Source organism: Lissotriton vulgaris, chromosome 11 (assembly GCF_964263255.1).
Source record: "Lissotriton vulgaris chromosome 11, aLisVul1.2, whole genome shotgun sequence".
Taxonomy (NCBI): domain Eukaryota; kingdom Metazoa; phylum Chordata; class Amphibia; order Caudata; family Salamandridae; genus Lissotriton; species Lissotriton vulgaris.
In genome coordinates, this window is record NC_141699.1 from 839,483,161 (window position 1) to 839,504,919 (window position 21,759).

The window sequence follows — 21,759 nt, forward strand, 5'->3', positions numbered from 1 at the left end:
TAATTGTTTGTTTGTCTTATATGTCTGTTCGTACTTTTTGTTCTACAGGTGCCGAGACACTCCAAATTAGGAGTGATTTTTGGAATGAGCATTTGCTCTTCCGATTTTTATGCACTTTAAACACTTTTATTTATTTATTTTTTCACTTTCACGTCCCCAGGTTAGGGTGGGTGATTAGAGAGCCCATACCGCCGGGGTTTATCATTGTCCTGACGAATGCCTAGGTAAAATCAAACCAACACTAAGGCTGAAACATGTTGACATACTAATTTAATATTATATCTGAATTAAACCAACCATTACCTTGGCTTTTACAATTCAGACACATAGTACCTTTGTATCTGTGTCCTAGGGATCACTAATAAAAAATTTTTTAGATACCCTTTAGACACTTTTAAGTTTAACTTTATTTATCCTCACAACACTCCCGTTACACAATACCAGCTCCGCAGTCTTCTGGCGTCGCAGCACACCGAAGAGGCACTAGGTCTCTTCGGTGGGGCCCGATGATGAAGCATGACACTGACTAGGTCAGTGTGTGAGGGCTTTCCTTCAAACCCAAATAGGGTGCGAGTATCTTGAATCTGGTGGCTCCATCCAAGTGGCTTTTGAGAGACATGAACCTCTCTTTTTTTGTTTATTGGTGGAACAAGGTAAGTCAGCTGAGGACTATGAGTATTTTCCCCCCAGAATTGTGTTACAGAAATTACATACAACAAACCATTCTGATTTTGTAGTGGCGTTTAACAGGGGGGGGGGTAAGGAGCGGATGCTTGAATATGCTCCACAATTCCCTGCTTTAGAAAGACAAAGAAACAAGCCAGGGCAAGTGCAATGTTAAAACAGGAAGGAATCACACTCTCTTATGATTGTATTCCACACGCTGATAGAGGTAATTATGCTGAGGTTCCAATCCGTCTTTGACCCTTCTCACCACATTAATCCCCCCACGTAACACACAGACTTTATATCCTACGAGCGAAATCACCAATATCCCTTGGGAGATCTATGAAGGGTTAGGCCAGTTAGTGTAAAAGAAACATGCGGAGTTGTAACCCCAGCCGAAGTGCTGATAACCTTTACGGCAGCCACAGGGTTGATTCACCTCAGGGAGAGGGCATAGAAGTACCGTAATGGTTGGAGTACATTCCGGTTGCCGCGATTAACGCATGCAACCAGTTTCCAAAAGTACAAGAGACAGCGGTAATTTAAATTTCAATTACCACACATTCGTAAGTGCGCCTTGTGTTTAGCAGCCTGGTAGAGTTCACTCGGATAGCCCCGCAAGAGTCGGAAAAAAGGCTTGTCCAACGGGGTTACACAGTGATAAAGTGTGGATCCAGCAACCCAGCAGGGGCTGCAAGTCCCGTATCAAGATATCACAAAGAAACAAGGAGTTTGTTGTGCCAGAAGCACCCCTACCAGTCCTCCTCGCGTCTCAGATTCTTGGCTCAGTTCCAAGAATCAACGGCACCCGACCGGCTCCCTGGAAGCGGTCATGTGCTGGAAACGTGTTGACGTCACGCGCATCACTGGCCCAGAGCCTCATGGGACACATCGTTTTTTCGCTTGTGGCAGTGTTCTTCTGCGGCCGCCACAATGCTCCTCAACAGGACAAACCGTTGCTATGCTGGGAGTCCCATTTCTGCGCGCCCCGGAACCGTTGCCTCTCGTACCTGGTGGAGGTGTGGCTCATCACTGGCAGGAATGGTTGGAAGACTTTGAGGACTTCAGGAAAGGCTCACAAGTGTTGGATCCAGATGTCAAAGGAGCCACTTCCATGTTTAGGACAATTTCAGACCTCCCTCACATATAAAGACAAAACCATGTCAGCTCGCATTCACGTCATTGAGGGGCCTGAAACTGACTTTCTCCTTTGTTTGCCCACAGCGGAAGGACTCCCACTGGTGGAGATTCTATACAGAGTGGATGAGGAACCTGACATAGTTCACAAATTTCCTAAACTGTTTACAGGACTCGGACAAATGACAAACTTTCAAGTTTGTTTGCATATTAATTAATGGGTGACACCTATAGCTCAACACCACAGGAAAATACCATTTTATCTTCAACAGTCGGTGGAAGAAGAGCTGCAGGATCTTCTGAGGGCAGACATCATTGAAAGAACTTCTGGACCCACTCCCTGGGTCTCTCCAGTAGTCGAAGTGCCAAAGAAAGGATCAGAAAGCAAAGTCTGACTCTGTGTTGACATGAGAGCGCCCAATACTGCCATTGAAAGGGAAAGACACCCTGGACCTCATATCAGTGACATGATCACCACGTTGAACGGTGCACAAATATTTTCCAAATTGGATCTTAACTAGGGCTATCACCAGCTTGAGTTGCATGAAAGGTCACGATACATCACCACGTTTTTGACTCATCAAGGTCTCTTCAGGTACAAACGACTCTGTTTTGGAGTCTCTTCGGCCGCTGAGATCTTCCAGGAGGTAATCCTAAGAGTGATCCATCACATCCCCAACACTTTTGATTATAGTGACATCATCCTTGTGTTTGGAGCAACTGTACAGAAACACAACAAAGCAAATGATCGAGTTGTCACGCATTACTGGAAGCAAATCTGACTCTCAACAAAGACAAATGTGAGTTTCACAAATCCACTTTGAAATTTTATGGACACATCTTCTCATGCACAGGAATGAGACCAGATCCTGAAAAAATTGCAGTGCTGAAAGACACCACTCGCCCTCGAGATACTGGAGATGTGCGGTCATTTCTAGGAATGGCCAGCTACTGCGCACGACATATTGAAGACTATGCCACTATCAGTTATCCACTGAGGAAATTGACCAAACAAGGTTACACATTTCAATGGTCCACCAGCTGCGATCAAGCATTCCACTGGATCAAAACAGCAGTTGAATCGGCCCAAAATTTGGCGTACTTCAATCCTCATCAGAAGGCGGAGGTCACAGTGGATGCCTGTCCAATGGGACTGGGAGCCATCTTGGCTCAGTATGACAAGGAAAGTGACCAACACCACATAGTGGCTTACGCCAGCCGCAACCAGACAGACATCAAACAAGCATATTCCCAGCCAGAGAAAGAAAGTCTTCCAGTAGTCTAGGTCTGTGAGCACTTTCACATTTTCATTTATGGGAAACACTTCACACTCATCATGGACTACCAATCTCTAATAACCATATTTGGAAATCCCGGAGCCAAGATGCCACCAAGAATAGAGCGCTGGGGTATTCGCCTTCAAGAATATACATACACTATCATTCACAAACTTGGAAAAGCAGCCAAACCAGCAGACTGCATGAGGTGACATCCCAAGAAGTCATCATGCTCGAATCCTTCGCAGGCGGAGGAATATATACACTTTGTCGTGGCTCAAGCAAAACCCCCTGCAGTTCCGCTGGAAGCCATCATTGAAGCCAAAGCAGACGTAATGCTACTTTATAGGATGTGAAACAGCGCATTCAGACAAACAGTTGGAGACACCTAGAAGAGCCCGGACACAAGCATCAGGTTGATGGCCATGCGCTAGCTTCTTTCCGATATGTAAAAAGATGAACTGTCCATTGCCAAAGATGGCCATAAGGATTGTCATTCCAAAGCAACTCCATCAAGGTATTATCAAATTAGCACACGAAGGACACCGAGGCATCGTAGCTACGAAGAGAACACTGATGGAGCGGGTCTGGTTCCCTTCCCTTGATCAGATGGTTGAACTCACCTTGAAAAACTGCTCTGAGGGATATATTAGCAACAACTCGCGGAATTTATTACAAACCACGATTAGAGCGGGTTTTCTTATCGCCGTCTAATGCTGGATTTTATCACTGTGTTAGCGTACTATTAGCAAAGTGCTGCTAACAGGAGATAGCTTCCGTCTGTGTCGGGAATTGATGACGATAAATGTAGCGCGCCGGCGATAAAAAGACACATGCAAACATGAAAAAAGTCACGTTGGGCCAATTATCGGCTCGCAAATTGGCACCAGGCCTGCATTTTTCACCTTCCAGCGAGAAAATGCACTATAAAAGGCAATCCAAGCTGGGGGGGAACCATCCAAAATGGCTAATACCAGAGGAGACATGGAGGAAGCTGGGTCAAGTACTGAGGCCACAAACAACCCACCAGAGACCCAGGAGGACCAGCCACAGACCCAGGGGAAGGCCAAGAGGAAGAGGAACCCCATGTTCAGTTGACTTGAAAACCAGGTACTGATTGCAGAGGTGACTGAACACGAGCAAGACCTGCTTGTCACCTCCACAGTGCCATTGTCAAGAAAAACTGCAATCTGGCGCCACAGCAGGACCTGAATGAGTTGGAGCTGCAGGTGGCCACAGTCATCAATGATGCGACGGTGGTCGGAGTGCCGGGTCAGGACAGCGCAGAATGTGAATAAACACAACAACAGCAACAGGGTGAGTAACAACCATTGAGGGGGTGGACAGGGGTGGACGGACCCAATCGCACCCATGCACAATGAAACAAATAGCATTGCATGCCCACAATTACTGTGGATAATTTTCCAGATACCCCGTGCATTTAGACTTGGACACATATCACCCGACACAACCAAAACATTGCAAGACACATATTGCCGGGCCCTAGACACAGAAATGTGCACTGAAAAATAACTCCAATATAGTCCAAGTTCAACATCAGATCACAAAATAAAGCCAACACCAAATAGCAAAGTGCCACATTACCCGGAGATGCAGCAGAGTGGCTAAAAGCACCACCTGCATCTTCACAACACATATCCAATTGCTCGGCAGAAGGCTTGATCTCTCTGATGCACATATGAGTATGCACTGTGAATGTGACAGATCACGTGCTCCAGTAGGCATGCCACCAGCAATGTCAGCACACCTGCAACATCCTGCATGTGTCTGACTTGTGTGCAAGGTTGTGACTGTGTATCAAAGTCTCGCTTGTGGCACATGCACATTCATGCACACAAGTCAGACACATATGGACATTGTAGCAGGTGTGCTGACATTGCTGGTGGCATGCCTATTGGTGCACAAGATCTGTCACATTAACAGTGCATACTCATTTGTGCATCAGAGAGATGCGGCCTCTTGCAGAGCAACTTGACATGCGTGGTGATGATGCAAGGGGGAAAATGTGACATCTACATGCATCGCAAAGCAATATGCCTCCGTGCCTGTTCATGAGATGCACTTCTGTGTCCAGCAAGTGAGAAGCATCTACTGAGTCAGCATACCGGAAACAAATGCAATGTCACAACAAAGTGAACATTAGGGCTGGGGGGATTTAGCGTAGTCGCACCATGCAAAGGTCAGCGAAATGCCAAATAAGCACGCAGAAAATCCGCAAACACGCAGAATTGCTTGTTGTGCCCATTCGCGATGCCACAGTCCTGTTTGCGAATGCTGATTGCATGCTCGGGGGGAAATATCTCGCAAACATGCATCAAGAAAGCACGAACAAGGACAAAAATCTGCAAAGTCGCCGAATGTGGAAATTTTGGTAATCCAGCGTTCACCGTGGAGCGCAAAATTACCCAAAAACTACCAATTCCGCAACTGGAACAGAATTTTCCTCCCAGGTCTAGTGACCATGTTGGCTGATGGCCAAAATATGCACATCACCAAATGCAGACAAACTGGAGACTCAGATCAAGGGGCAATGGTACGCAATGAGCACGGGGGGAATGCCTGCAATACCACAGTAAGTGGACAATGCATATCAGGAATGTTATTGTTATTGTTATTGTTAGTGAGTTTTTGTATCGCGCCTAATCACCTGCAGGTATCTAAGCGCCTGGAAAAGATGGTAACAGACAATAACTTAGCAAGATGAAAGCTGAGGTCATAGCTGATTATACTGTGCTCATGCTTTTGCGGAACAGAAATGTTTTTAGACTCTTCCTGAATCGTAATAGATTCCCTTCCCGGCGCAGCACCTCCGGCAACCTGTTCCATAGCTGAGGAACTTGCACTGAAAAGGCTCTCCCTCCCTTGGTCACTAACCTGTAGCGAGGGCAGACCAGTAATTTGGAGTCTGAAGATCGAAGTGTTCTCATAGGGCAATAAAGTTGCAGACGATCTTTGATGTAGGTTGGGGCTTTGCCATAGATTGCCCTATGGGCCGTGCATAAGTTCTTAAATTCCACTCTTTCTTTAATGGGGAGCCAGTGCAAACTTTGTAGTAGGGGAGTGGCTTTAGATCTCCTCAGTAGCCTGAAGATCAACCGGGCAGCGTCATTCATTATGACCTGAAGCCTACTGGTCAGAGTTTTAGGTAAGCCAAGGTAAAGGGCATTACCGTAATCAATTCTGGAGATGATAGTGGCCGCTACTATTGATCGCATCATGGGTTGTGAGAGGACAGGAATTAACTTCCACAGTTGCCGAATGATGTTTGTGCAACTTCCCACAACCGTGGAGATCTGAGGGGCCATTGACAGATCATCATCCAGCTTGATCCCCAGGCTCTTTACAAACGGGCTTGGTTTTGGAGCAGGGCCTAACTCTGTGGGCCAGTAGAGATCACACCAAGGTGAGGCAGTGGATGGAATCACTAGTACCTCAGTCTTATCAGGGTTAATTTTTAACAGGTTATCCGTCATCCATTGCACTGTGAACCGCAAGATGTTCTGGGCTTGGAGTTGTGCGGCCACAGTGTCATCGACACTTAACAGCAGTTGCGTGTCGTCCGCGTAATTAAAGACTTTACAGCCCATGGTGGCCAAAGAAGCAATCAATGGTTGCAGGTAGAGATTAAATAGAAGCGGGGACAGGGCGGACCCCTGTGGCACCCCGCACTCTAAAATCCCTATCTCAGATGTTTCATCCCCCAGTTGTATCTTTTGGGTCCTTCCTGTAAGGAATGATTGCAACCATTGAAAGGCCAGGCCCTTAATCCCAAAGTCCTTCAATCTTTCCAAAAGCAGGGCATGGCTGACAGTATCGAACGCCGCTGATAAGTCCAGCAAAATCAGGGCGCTCGGTTTCTTGCAGTCAGCCATGCCTCTTAGATCATTCAACACCGAGAGCATCACCAACTCTGTGCTGTGAGGAGCTCGGAAACCTGCCTGTCTCTCATGGAGTAGATGATGAGTTTCCAGATAGAGGGACAGGGACTTTAATACATGCTGCTCAAGAACTTTTGAGAGAAAAGGCAGCTGGGAGATAGGTCTGTAATTTTTTAACACCGCAGGATCCGATCCAGACTTTTTCAGTGGAGGTCTTACACGCGCCTCCTTAAGCTCAACCGGTAGGTACCCCATGTCTAATGATCTATTGAGGAGGGAGATGATACATTCCTCCAACAAGGGGCGCGCAACACGGAAGATCTCAGGTGGGCTTGGATCAGCTGGGGAGCCAGATTTAATTTTACTCATCAGCTGTTCTAGAATCAATACATCCAACTCTGGAAACTTTTCAAGGGAGCAGTCGGTCATGATCTCAGGTGCTGATGTTATGGCAGTCCCCAATACCACCCCGTTCTTTATCTCCTGGATGATGTTCTTCACCTTCTCTAAAAAGTAAGTCTGGAAGGTGTTACAGTCAATAGGGGCCTTGGCGTTATCTGTTTTTTTGCTCAACTCTGCCAGTATTTTAAAGGTCTCTTTCTGAATATTCGCTGCCTTACTTAGGCGGGACTCAAAGTGGTCCGCTTTAGCTTGGGTCATAAGTTTTTTATATTGATGAAGGGAGGCTTTATAGAGTTTCCTGTCAGTATCCTCCTTGGTTTTCCTCCACACTCTTTCCAGAGCTCTAAGCTTTCTTTTTGTTTCCCTTAAGGCTGGCGTAAACCAGGGAGCCCCTTTACCGGATCGCTTTATTTGCTGCGTTCTTACCGGCGCTATTTGATCAATGGCCTGGGTCACGCTACTGGTTAGGTCAGAGTATTCACGGTCCAGGCTGCGACCTGGATCAGCGACCTGGGATGTTACCGGGAGCACCTTAGTCAGGGATGCTAGATCAACCTCGGCCCATTTCCGGGTTTTCCTGATACCAGGCGGACCGCTGGTAGTACCGTTTTTAATGCGGGCCTCACAAGATATCAGGTGATGATCAGACCAGATGCAAGGGGCTACCTCTTTAAGTGTTAGACTAGTATCTGTGGTCCACACAAGGTCAAGAGTGTGGCCTTTTTCGTGTGTGGGGACATCCACAATTTGTTTAAAACCCACCGCAGACATTAGGGTGTCCAGCTGGCGCGTGGGCAGGTCCCAGTTGGGTTTATCCCAATGTAGTTTAAAATCTCCAGTTACCAGAATTTTCATATATCTCGAACATAAGTCAGATATAATGGGGCAGAATAGATCATAGAAGAGTGGGGTTGAGTTGGGTGGACGGTAGACTGACAAGATCACCCAGCACATATTGTGCACCGTGACCTTTACCCCCAGCAAATCAGTCAGGTCAATTGTCTCTGAAAGCAGCTTCTCCACTAACAGGGTCTTCCTATAGAAGATAGCTACCCCTCCTCCCCGTGAGCTACCAGGGCGGTTGTGCCACATTACATCATATCCGCTTGGTAGAGCGGCGATGATATCCGGCATCGAGTTCTCACCCGTCCAGGTCTCTGAAAGAGTCAGAACATCGATGTCATTGTCCTGAAGCATGCTATAGACCTCCAGATGATGGCGATGGAGCGAACGAGTGTTAAGGCTGACTATCTTTACTATAGGGTGCTGAACCAGCTGAACCAGCGGGGGCGTGACCTTATCGGGATGCAGTATTGCATATTTCTTAAGCGTCAGTAGGACTGCCTGATCTAAAAGCGGCTCACCTCTATTCAGGGTGTATAACTCCTCCATGGAGTAAATACGCCGCTGGCCAGTAGTCCCGGCCTCTGCGCCCGTCTGTGCGCGGACGGGCACAGACGGGCTGGACTCTGGCGTGACTCCGGCGATGCTCCGGCGAGCCCGCTGCGCGTCAGCATGGCTGCTTTAAATATCGGTCTAGCGTCCTCGTGACCACTAGACTGCTCCAATCCCCGGCCCCCACCCAAGATGTCTGCCGCTCTGGTGGCACAATACAGCCCCGAAGGAGAAAGGGATCCGCTCCAAACGCGGTGCTTTTAGCAATTATGTGCAGGTATGCGGCAGTTAACACAACATTTTAGCACGTTATATCATAAAATAATGTGCGCGAAATTTTTCAGTGCAAAGATAAAAACGAAGAAATTGTTTTTAAAAAAGCTGTAATGCTCCTGATGAGCGCGCTGCGCTCCACAAGCTAGCAGAGCCTGTCTAAGTTACAACAATCACCAAAGCACTTTCCAAGTGTTCGGCCGCCTAATTTGCCTGCTTTAAATACCGGTCTAGCGTCTCACAAATATGTCCTGCATGACTTACAAGACATGGTTAACGAGAAAAATGAACAGGAGGAGATTTGCCCCACTTTCACAGGCCGGGGAGCGAATTCTGTTATTGATTTTATTTGTATCTCCTCGAGTCTTGAGGCCTGGACTATGGCACCTAAAGTTATAGACATCCAGCTTAGTGACCACAATTGCCTGATAGTAGAGGCCATGCTTTGGGAAAACAAAGGGACCCCCATTCCGGGGTGTAATATTAACAACATTGAGGCCGTGCGACCTAATGGCACCAGACTCAGGTGGAAGGGGGATAGGGCTGAAATTATGTCCGATTCAATCATTACTAGTTCCCTGGCAGGAATTACAGGGATTTTAGAGGACAATCAAGGTACCAGCGGCTCTATTGAGTATTTTATTGGTATTAATGCGGTCATCGACTCTAAGCTTACTAGTACACTCAAGTACAAGGAGGAACGCCTGCGGGGGTGGTTCAATCCAGCTTGTACCCTGGCCCTAAAGGAACTAAAGTCAGCTTTATCAGTTACGCCTAGAGATAAGGGTTTGGTTGTAGATCTTAGAGCCAGATACAAAGAAACCCTAAAACGGAGGAAATTGGAACTCCAACAGGAGGCATGGGACAACTTGACCCTGGCTGCTGAATTGAATAATTGTACCCTGTTCTGGAAAACAGGTAATTCCCCATTCCTCAAAGATGATAAGATCCCTGAATTAACTTCCAACGTTATGAAGGAAGAGTGGGTTTCTCATTTTTCCAAAATCTTTGATTCGGACAGTGCATCCAGGGGTATAAGGGATAGGTGGCCGCATACGCCACTCAATATCACCGTCCAAGAGGTTTTAGATAGCATAAGGGTCAGTAAAGGAGGAAAAGCACAGGGTCCAGACGGGGTACCAATCGATGTTAATAAATTGGTCCCGGAAGTATGGGGGCCTTTGTTAACTAATATCTTCAACGCAGCAGTCCGTAATGAGGTGCCCCCTACCTGGGAAGAATCCATCCTAATCCCAATATTTAAGAAAGGAAATCCAGGGGACGTTAAGAACTATCGTCCAATCTCCTTGTTGGATTCTTCCGTAAAAGTAATGGGTAGAGCGCTTTTAGTAAGGTTGGAAGAATGGGTGGAGGATAATGGCATTCTAGCAGAGAGCCAGTTTGTGTTCAGGAAGGGTCGTGGTACGATTGAGCAGTGTCTAAATTTAGACCTGCTCATCGGTAAATATACCTTGGCAAAGACCGGCACTATTTATCTCTGCTTTGCGGATTTGAGTAGTGCCTTCGACCTGATGGACCACGGCATTCTCTGGGCAAAGCTAATTGAAATTGGGGCACCCGAGGGCATTGTGTTCTTCCTAGCACATCTTTATGCCAAACTACGTGCTTGTGTCCGTTACGGCTCTAACGGGGAATGTACTACTAAGTTTAAAATCGGGCGTATAATTAGACAGGGATGTGTGTTGGCCCCACTGCTGTTTACCCTTTTCATCAATGAGATTGATCCTTTTCTCAAATCTCTGGCAGTGGATGCTCCCAAAATTAATGAGGACAACGTCCCTGTGTTACTTTACACGGATGACCCGGTCCTAATCTCACGCACCCCCATCGGCCTTCAACGGCTGATTGACGGCTTTTCGCAATTCATTCAAAGCAGAAAGTTAGTGTTAAATAAATCTAAAACCTATGTTATGGAATGCGGGCGAAGGAACAGAAAGAAACAGTTTTCATTTTTTATAGAGGGACAGAAGGTCCAGGCTGTTGACAATTTTTCGTACTTGGGGTCACCTTCTCAAATAATAACATTTGGGCCAATGAACATAAGAATGTCCGGGCTAAGATGGCGAGGAGTGCTCATGGAATATTTACAATGGCTACGAAACTGGGAGACAGGCGGGTCCATGACATGCTTAAAATTTTTCAGTCCCGTTGTGTCTCGATTGCCTTGTACGGAGCGGGCATTTGGGGCTATAGGGTCTCTTCAGGTTGAGGGGAATGCATTCTTGAAGAGACTTTTGTGCCTGCCAAGCTCTGTTTCTAATGCTTTAGTGCACAGTGAACTGAGTATTCACCATCTTGCCGACTTGTTCCTCCTTAGGCCACTGATGCTATGGCGTTCCATTTGGATAAAAGAAGAGACCTCATTGTGCAGAGCCATTATTTCTGATTGCCTCTCTTTGGACCATCATTTAAAGATCCCATGGTTAAAGTATATTGTGGATAATTTTCGTGAGATCTTTAACATTAACATCATTGCGGATCGATGTGGGGCTCCTGAGCTGTCTAAAATCGAACTTAAGCACTGATTTTTACAACAGCTTTCCACCAGGAGGCATCAAAATAGCTCTGAACTCTCATCCTGTGTTCTTTATCATGATTCAAATGAATTTGTGGGTTTTCAACCGTATTTGTCACAAGTGACCTGGAAGGCACATCGGTTTGTGTTGACTAGACTGAGAACCGGAGTAGTCCACAACCTTGTTGCTTTCCCCTCTCAGCATTTACATCCTGCTAGCCCTTGTCTGTGTGACTATACCACCCCTCAAAGCACTGTGCACTTTCTTTTGCTCTGTCAGTTGTACAAATACCTGCGGATTGCTTATTTGAAACCCCTGTTTGCTAAGTTTGGAGTCAGGACAATACGAGACTGCATGAGCCTGCTTTTTAACTTACATCACCCTGACATTTGTTTTTATACGGCTACCTTTCTCCTTAAATCAGTTAATGCAAGGGAAAGTATACTTTTTTAACCTTTTTAAACTGCTGTATCTCCTGCTTTTGACTGTTGTTTTATACTGTTGTCTTTTTATGCTGTGCTTTTATGGACTTGTCTTTTGCTCCGAATAAAGCCTTATGAAATGAATGACTTACAAGACAATTTACAACAGACAAAGCTACCTAGATGCACATCATTTTAATTATCATTAGTAAATACCTGTTAAGCGCCTGGCAACCCTAATGCATCCCAACGCTGTCATCGACAATCAGGGCAGGAGAGCGAGGTCTTAACTATGGCATGCTCTAAAGAGCCATGTCTTCAACTGTCTCTGAAAGGAAAGAGGGTGCATGGTTTGACAGCAGATGGATGGGGAGAGTGTCCCATAGCTTGGCAGTGTTGAGGGAGAACATGCAACCGCCTGATGGTGCTCTCCTCGTAATTGGTATCACTGCCAGAAATTGATTAGGGACAACTCGAGGCACTTGGCAAAGACAGCGCGCCGTGAGGGGAACGGCTTGGAGCCTCACAACATCACCAGCAGCCAGGGGGCATTTCGGTCGGCACGGGAGCAGCGGGAACCACATCCCCCAGCTGCCCCGGCCGGCGCAGGACGAGTGACGCCACAACAGCGCCCGGAGGCGCTACAAACGCAGAGGGGCGCCGAGCGCCGAGGCGGGACAACTCGAGGCACTTGGCAAAGACAGCGCGCCGTGAGGGGAACGGCTTGGAGCCTCACAACATCACCAGCAGCCAGGGGGCATTTCGGTCGGCACGGGAGCAGCGGGAACCACATCCCCCAGCTGCCCCGGCCGGCGCAGGACGAGTGACGCCACAACAGCGCCCGGAGGCGCTACAAACGCAGAGGGGAGCCTCCCGCCCGCGGGACGCGCGCGGGCGGCGATCTGGCGGAGCCTGGGCAGAGGGCGGGCCGTCCGAGGCCGTCAGAGGCAGGAGGAGGCTGGGCTGGGCCAGAGACCCTGTGAGTAACAAATATTGCTTTATTATTTATCCGGAGCAGCGTCGGATAAGGCTGTGGGACATCGCAGACTCACACCTTGTTAATCTGGTCATTTGATTCCTGGTGACACCCAGGCATAGCCAAAGCTGTAAATCAACCCCGTTTAATCAACTATAATGTCAGGCACTAAGAAAGACAAGGTGGTTACGGGGGCAGGCTCCATGAACAATTTCCTAGTCAAAATAATTAATAAAATCAACGATGACAGAAGGGATTCTTTGGGGAAAGTTGCTTCTTTAGACCATGACCTCTCACCAGAAAGAGCAACAACGCCGGAGGCACCTCTAGAGGGCGAAAATAGCACTGACCGTGTGCTAGGAGAACAAAACGCATGTAATAAAGCTAGCGTAGTAGTAGCTTCGACCCATCAGGCCCCTGATACTATTACGCCTGATCCTATAATGCTTGATAAATTATCTTCTGACTCTGAGGAAGAGGTAGAGGTAACGGAAGGAAGTAAAAGAGAGAGACCTGTTAGAACCTGTAGAAAGCAGCAAAGTAAGAGGGGGGTAAGATCACCCACAGGAGAAGAGGGGACATTCACCTGCCTGATAGTTACATCTCTCCTAAAGCTAAATCAAACGCAGAGGGTAAAAAGGAAACTAGCATCACCCTGAGCCCTGAGCAGTTTGGTTCGCTTATCAAATCCATAGGGGCCATTTTTGACCTAAAACTTCAGGATTCCATTGACTGCCTTGTGGCCAAATTGGACACAGCGAACGCGGAGATAAAAAGGCTAGGATGTCTATTGGACCAGCAGTTGGCCAATCTATCTAAGGCTAACCCTTCACCCCCTTCAACTAGTTTAGTGAGCTCTGAGGTTGTAGGGAACGTAGGGAACAATGCTACAAAAGACTCCAATCTATCGCCTTTGATACCTCAAGTCAACTGTACGGTTAACAACACTACTGTCCCCCCAGTCACCTATCCCCCACCAGTAGATTCGGCTGTAGACCCGGCTAGGAGCCATCAGAGATCAGGTCTCTCCTATAACACGAATGCCATACAAAGTAGGCGCAATAACTTTATTAACCTGCCCCCGGATTGCGCCCTCTATGTCGTCGTGTTAGCCAATGTTCCAGTGCATACCCCAGGCTCTTCCGAGCCACAAGAGGAAGTTCATGATTCCTTCAAAAACAAAGTGGTGGCTTGGCTGAGTGCTAAATGTGGTTTCCCTACTAAATTTGCTGGAGACATTATCACAACTAGGAGGGTGAATTGGATTGGTCCCTCGAGGAAAACTTGTAGAGGGGATTGTGTGGTCGTGAACTTTAAATACCCACAACATGTGGCCACAGTGCTCCTAAGGGCAGCATCTCTGATGGAGGACAGTAATGGCATTCAAGTGCGCCCGTTAGGGTATTTCTACAATCATGTCAATTTAGCCTCCCTGCCCAGACAAAGACCAAGTCCATTTACCCCGGTGGGGCCCAGATCGGCTCCTCAAAGTTTGTTTCAGGGACGCAATATCATTTTTACCTTTGGTCCCCCTATCACAACTCATAACAGATTCGATGCTCTCTCAGGTCTCGATCTTTGTGATTGACGGGGTGCCGGAGAGGGTACAGTGGACGATGTCATAGGGGATTCAACACCAACGGTCCATGTACCTTCTTCTGCTGCGGACGACAACAGTTTACCGGAGATTACAATTGATAAAGGGGACACGGTTAGACTGTTATCCTGGAACATCGCCGGTTTGCGGTCTAAGAAGGGAGACCCAAACTGGGAAAATTTCATAAAGCGCCATGATATCATTGCCATTCAAGAGACCTGGGATATGGAGTGTGATTACTGGTTGGACGGTTTTACTTCTTATTTTGTACCTGCTTTGCCTTCCCCCGCAGGCCGGAACAAAGGTGGTCTTTTGACGATGGTATCGGTGAACATCAAGGGCAAAATCACTCCTATTGATTGTGCTTCTCATAATTTCCTCGTTTTGGAGATAATATTAGAGGATGGCTGTAAATTGCTTCTTGTGAATTGTTATAATGCACCGAACGGTCACCCAGAATCTGTGCATTTTACTTGGTTATCAGATTTTTTAAACCTTTACAGAGACAAACAATCCACTTTGTGTCGATTTATTTTAATGGGCGACTTTAATGTTCATTTGTGCTCACATTGTGCCCTAGAGGATGAAGATGGGCCTGATAGCGTGTCTCCCCCTCACCTAGAACATACACAGAAAGGTTTGGTGTTCGAAAATGTATTAAGGGAAAATGAGCTGTATGAACCAGAATTCTACGATAAGAGCACACGGGTTGCCACTTATACGGGAAGGGCTAGTGATTCAATAATTGATTTTATTTTTGTTTCAAGAGGTTTCTTGTATTATGTGATTTCATATAATGCAATTGCTATGCCTATGAGTGACCATAATCCTGTGGGGTTGGTGCTAGTGAATAGCTCCTTCTTGTTAAAATCAGCTGTCTTCCATCGGTCTATATTGCCTATAAAGGATAAGGATCAGGGGAGAAGAATTAAATGGGAGATGGTGGTACCAGACAACTTTTTCTTAACTCTATCCTCCTCAGTTTCTGAAGAGCTAAATGTGTGTGCCAACCCGTTAACTGGGAGCAAGGAGGTTATATCTTCCTTTGAAGGAATTTGCCAGTTTGTGTCCAATTGCCTCACAGCTAAAGGTCAGGGGGGCAAATATAAATTGGTGAAAGGCTGGTTTGATAAAAATTGTAGCAATGCACACAATCGCCTTAAGAAAGCCCTTAATACTCGCCCAAGGGACAAAGTGTTAGTGGCGCGACTAAGAAAGGAGTTCACCACGGCCACTAATTTACGTAAAAATGAACTAAAGAGTAAAGCCTGGGAAGATTTAATGGACAAAGCCACCCTAAAAAACAGCGCTAAGTTTTGGTCAATTATTAACACCCCTTTACTTTCAGGCGACCAAAACTCAGTGCTGGAACTAAATATATCAGAGGAGGATTGGCTTTGCCATTTTGAAAAAATTTATGATAGTAATAGGGAGCTGGAACCTTTCACAATCCCTAATACTGAGAGCCCCCTGGAGCCTGTGAGATTTGATACAATGGAGGTACTTAGAGCTATAGAGGATACAGCAGGACGCAAGGCCCCGGGCCCCGATGGAGTGCCAGCGGATATGTTCAGGGCAAACCCGCTGTTTTGGGCCAATATTTTAACGAAAGTGTTCAATGCCTCTGCCGCAGTGGGTTTCCCTCAGACCTGGTCTCTAGCTACAATTGTGCCAATATTTAAAAAAGGGCAGAGAGGAGACCCAAAATGCTACAGACCAATATCGCTGCTGGACTCCTCGGTAAAAATCCTAGGAAAGGTCGTCCTAGCGAGATTATCCGCGTGGGCCAAGGGGAACAACATTCTGTCCAAGGCACAATTCGGATTTAGGTCAGGGAGGAGTACAGAGGATCAATGCCTCAATCTCCACCTCATAATCTCTAAATATACCAGAGCAAAAGGGGGAAGTATATTCCTTGGCTTCATGGACTTGTCCACAGCTTTTGATCTTGTTAATAGATCTAAGCTGTGGGCAATGCTCCTGAAGATGGGCCTCGATAGTTCCTTGGTACACTTTCTGGCGGAGCTCCATAAAGATCTGAGGGCCCGCATCAGAATGACCACTGATGGGAAGTGTACCGAGAGTTTTAGATCAACTAGAGGGGTCCGTCAGGGATGTATACTGGCGCCAATATTGTTCACGTTATACGTGAACTCTTTGGAGGATGACCTAATGGCTGCCTCAAAGGATATCCCGAGCATGGGGGGTGCACCAATTCCGGTGCTCCTCTATGCCGATGATGCGGTGCTAATAGCCAGGACCCCAGTTGCCCTGCAAAAGTTACTCGACTCCTTCGGCAACTTTATGTCCAATCTTGACCTGGTGGTTAACAAGAACAAATCACACACTATGTCAGTAGGAGGTGGTAAACTTAAAGAAAAAACCTTTTTTGTGACGGAGAGGTGATTACAAGTGTGAAAGTTTTTACCTACCTGGGAGTGATTTTTGACCAGAGGGGAACTTGGACACCGCAGTTAACATCTAAAGCGAATGCGGTGAGAAGCTCATATTCTGCAATCCTGGGGTTTACTAAGAGATTGGGGGGGAAACCAATCGAGGCCGTCCTGGCTGTTTACAAAGCCAAGACAGCCGCGATCGCTAGATACGGGGCTGCAGTCTGGGGTTACGTTAATTCTAAATGCATTCAGACAGAGGAAAACAAATGTCTTCGTTCTCTGTTGGGACTACCCCAGTCAACTGCCACTCATTCTTTACATCTTGAGCTGGGTCTGGGTTATATTCTAGATACAATTAATTTAGCTCCACTCTTGATGTGGATTAAGCTCTGGCTTAACCCGAACCTCAGCCTTAATCACAGGATAATCAAAGACTGTCTTATTTTAGATCACAGGAGGGATATTCAGTGGCTGTCATATATTGAGTCCATGGCCGCATATTTGGGACGCCCTGAAAGCTTTAATAGTCCAGAATCCCTGTGTAAAGCTGATTTGCTGTGGGTGAAGACCAATTTCATCAGATTACGTATGGCTGAGCGTGAGGCGGATGAGTTATGTAAACCCTCTGTGAGGGCTCATGTATTGATAACCCCATCTTTTGAGTTGGCTCCTTACCTGTCAGTGGTCACTAATTCTTTTCATAGGTGGCTACTGTCCAAATTCCGTTTCAACCAAATTTATATGGTGCTGTGGGACGAGAAAGACTGGTGTAAGATCGAGGAGTCGTCCCCATGTAAATGCGATGGTTTCTCCACTCAGGATAATGCCCATTTTTTGTTCTTCTGTTCTTTTTATCACGAACCTCGGACCCGATATTTAAAATCAATTCTGAAGGAGCTGGGTTTTACGCAGTACAAGCCTGCGCTGTTATATTTACAGATGATGCATTCCCCTGTAATCATGTATGGCACTGCTAGCTTTTTGGCTGCATCTGTTAGATGTAAGAGATCAAGGTTAAGATTGGAAGCACAGTTGAGGACAGATATTTGAATTCACGTTTATTGTAGTGTTGAGTGCAAACTGTAATGAATTTTGTATAAATAATGCCTTTTTAACTTGCTTTTAATACCCATTTACTGTTTAATACTGTTTTAACTGTTTTTTTAAGATATATTGAATGTATGATATTTATTGTAGAATACTTTTATGATTTTAATTATTCGAATAAAGTGGACTTTGACTGATTGACTGAACTATGGCATGCTCTAAAGAGCCATGTCTTCAACTGTCTCCGAAAGGAAAGAGGGTGCATGGTTTGACAGCAGATGGATGGGGAGAGTGTCCCATAGCTTGGCCGTGTTGAGGGAGAACATGCAACCGCCTGATGGTGCTCTCCTCGTAATTGGTATCACTGCCAGAAATTGATTAGTTGACCAAACACAGCATGTTGGGTGGTAAGAGGCTATAAGGGAGTGATACGTCCTTGGACCTGTACCCCATTGCGTTAAATGGGCTATGCATAAAGGTCTGAACTTGAACCGTTCACCGATTGGCTGCCAGTGGAGTGTTTCCTAAGGCAGGCATGGCTGATTGCTAGCTGGGGGGTTGATAAAGCACACCAGACGCGCAATTCTGAAGCACATGTAAGTTCCTCATGGTGGCCTTTGCAGTACCTAGGTAGAGGGAGTTCTCGCAGTTCAATTGTGATGCACCAGTGCCTGAACTATCACTCTTCGTGCCTGAACCGCGAGCAGTGGAAGTACTTTCCATATCATTACAATGATGACAAAACATGACAACTTGACTGCTGGACCATCAAAGTCAAGAGATTCACCTAGACTGACCCCAAAAATGTTAATCTGGTCTATTGGGGTAGGGGGTGGGCACAAACATTTAGTCTATCTTAATCCCACTGATTCACCAGACAACCTGGAGTGGTTGTCAAAAACCTTCACCTCAGTCTTGTCTCCATTAACCTCTAGACAAGACTGGTCCATCCACGTGGCCCCCGCCTCCATGCAGGATTCCAGAATAATTGGAGTCTTCCCTGGATGCTTCAACGCTACCACCAGTTGTGTGCCGTCCACGTATGTAATGATTTTAATTATGCAGGGTAGCACTAACTCAGTTAGGGGTCTAGGGTGAACATTAAGAAGGGTTGGAGTCAATGATGAGCCCTGAGGAACTCCACACAAGAGAAAGGCTGAAATTCAGAGGAGGAATAACCCTCAAATACCTGGAATACGCCACCCCTCAGGAAGGACTCAATCCATGACAGAGCCTTACCCGAGGTTCCTACCATTCAGAGCCTGGCAATTAATATGTCATAATTTACTGTGTCAAATGCAGAGCTCAGGTCAAGTAGGCTAACAGCAACCGCCCCTCTTTGCTCGAGGATTCCCCTGATCCTACAACTGCAGCTAACATGGTTGTCTCCATCCCATGATAATGGCGGAAGCATGTCTGGGTAGCAAGTAGCATGGAATGTTTCCCTAGATGTACTTGGTGTATAACATGTACTTCGACCTCAAGTATTGTACTGGTCACAGGGAGCAGAGAGATCGGACGAGAATGGCTCCATACCTCTGATAAATATTGGGCTTCTTCTAAAGAACTCTCATCATAGCATGTCTACTACATAGTGCAGCACACGTTGGAACAGCAAGTAGGCCCTCACTGCCAAGGTGCCTAAAGGGGTCCATCCACACTCATAACTAATCTCCCACTAAACATATGCACATGTGCAGTTCCCTGCCTGCAGGACCAACATATTTACATGGTGCAGGAAAACTCACTGAGGTGGCGGAGTGTGGACACCCCCCCTTAAAGGAGCTGGTCACACTCTGACACATCCTTGTGTACATCTAACCCCAGATGTGAACAAGACCTTTGATGCCTTAGAATGCACAAGTGTCCCAAGACCCATAATCACCCCAGCTTCCAAAATCTCAGCATCCTAATTTCATAGAAGTCTAAGGCTCACTCCCTGAAAGGGATAAGGGGCAGTTAACATAATACAGCAGGTGCCACTATCACACAATGCAGTGAACACACATACAAATCTGAGTTCATCTACACCAACTACGATGTGGTACAAACGACATTACTCACACAACTGAACAGAGGACACAGCAGGTGCCGCTTGTGTGTAGAAATGGTCAAAACACATTTGTCATAGCTGGAAAATGTGAGAGTACAATGTACAAGTACAACCTCACATCCGTGATGTCTCAGTAAGACTCACCATCCTGAAACAAATAGCCATCTCAGCAAAAACAGGCAGATTGTGCAATTTCAGTGTGCTAGAAATGCCAAACAATGCATGATCAAACACGTAACACACTGCTAAACTGTATCTCCCCTTCACATTGCAGAGGGAGAGACACCACCTACTGTACAGCCGAGTGACCCACTCTTCACTGATGACTCGGAGGATCACTCCACCATCAACCAAGACGTACCCCAACAGCTGCTAGACTGTCTCACGAGCACATCTCCACTTGCAGGGCAAACCAGCAGCATTGCGCAAAGCCAACCCCCTGCCCAAACCAACCAGCAGCAAGCAGAGCCCATCACAGCTGCCTCCCAGGACCTCAAGGACCCACATCTGGCCTTCTAACACCGTGTGCTAGTGTCATAGGTGTATTCTTAGAGCGCAACCACACACTGTTTCACATGCATCAGGCAGAGGAAGGCTCAATACCGGTTACAAACTACATGTCCCAGAAAACCTGGAGTCCTACTATGACGAGACAGCCCCGCCCATAAAACCATCTGAGCAACCAGGAAGAGCGTCGGATATTCTTCCTACCGGCTCCTTGTCCCTGAGTTGCGATTTTATAGTTCCTGATGGCTTAGGTAAGCCTGCATCTTTGTTTCCTGCTAGTTGTTGTGGGTCCTCCGTTGGCTGAGCGGCTGAGCAAGCGCCCGTGCGGAGGACGATACAAAACTAAACCAACTTTATTAAGAACGGTCAAAACCAACTTTATTAAGAACAGAGAATTGGAGTGGGAGGCGGTTCAACTAAGGAAGTCATCGGTAAGGGAACACTACTTATTAATTTCATCCCTTTCTATTCAACCGTACCTCACTGTTGTGACGGTCCCGTTCCATCGTTGGGTTTTGACCAAATTCAGATTTAATCAAATCCATTTGCTGCTAACCTACTCTAATGTCTGGCGTAGGCCGGTGGATGCGTCCCCATGTAAGTGTGATGGTTATTCCCTGCAGGACACAATGCACTTTACTTTTTTTTGTTCCAGTTACAGTTTGCCCAGGAAAAAGTTTATCATTCCTTTACTAAAGGGTAAGGGGTTTGAGCAAGCGAAACCTGCGTTGCTATTCCTAAAATTAATGGAGTCCCCGTTCACAATGTTTGGAGTGGCAAATTTCTTTGTAGCTTCCATTCGCCGCAGGAAATGTATCATGACGGGCCTTAATAACATTGCTGGTATAGATAAATGAATTCATACTGACAATATAATGTTTTAAACCTGTAATGTAATTATTTTAAAAAATGTCTTAAAATTGTGTTCTTTTTAATGTGTTTTAATGTGTTTTATCTACTCCCAAATCGATGTGCATACTGTACTTTTTATGATTTTAATTAATCGAAATAAAGTGGTATTGGATACTAAAGTACTCTTGTTTCCTGCTTCGTTGTTGTGGTCCTCCGTTGGCTGAGCGGCTTCGCAAGCGCTCGTGCGGAGGACGATACTAGACATCAGACGGCCTTGTTAAAAGCCACTGGGCGCACTTCCGTGATTTCCGACTATCGTGTCT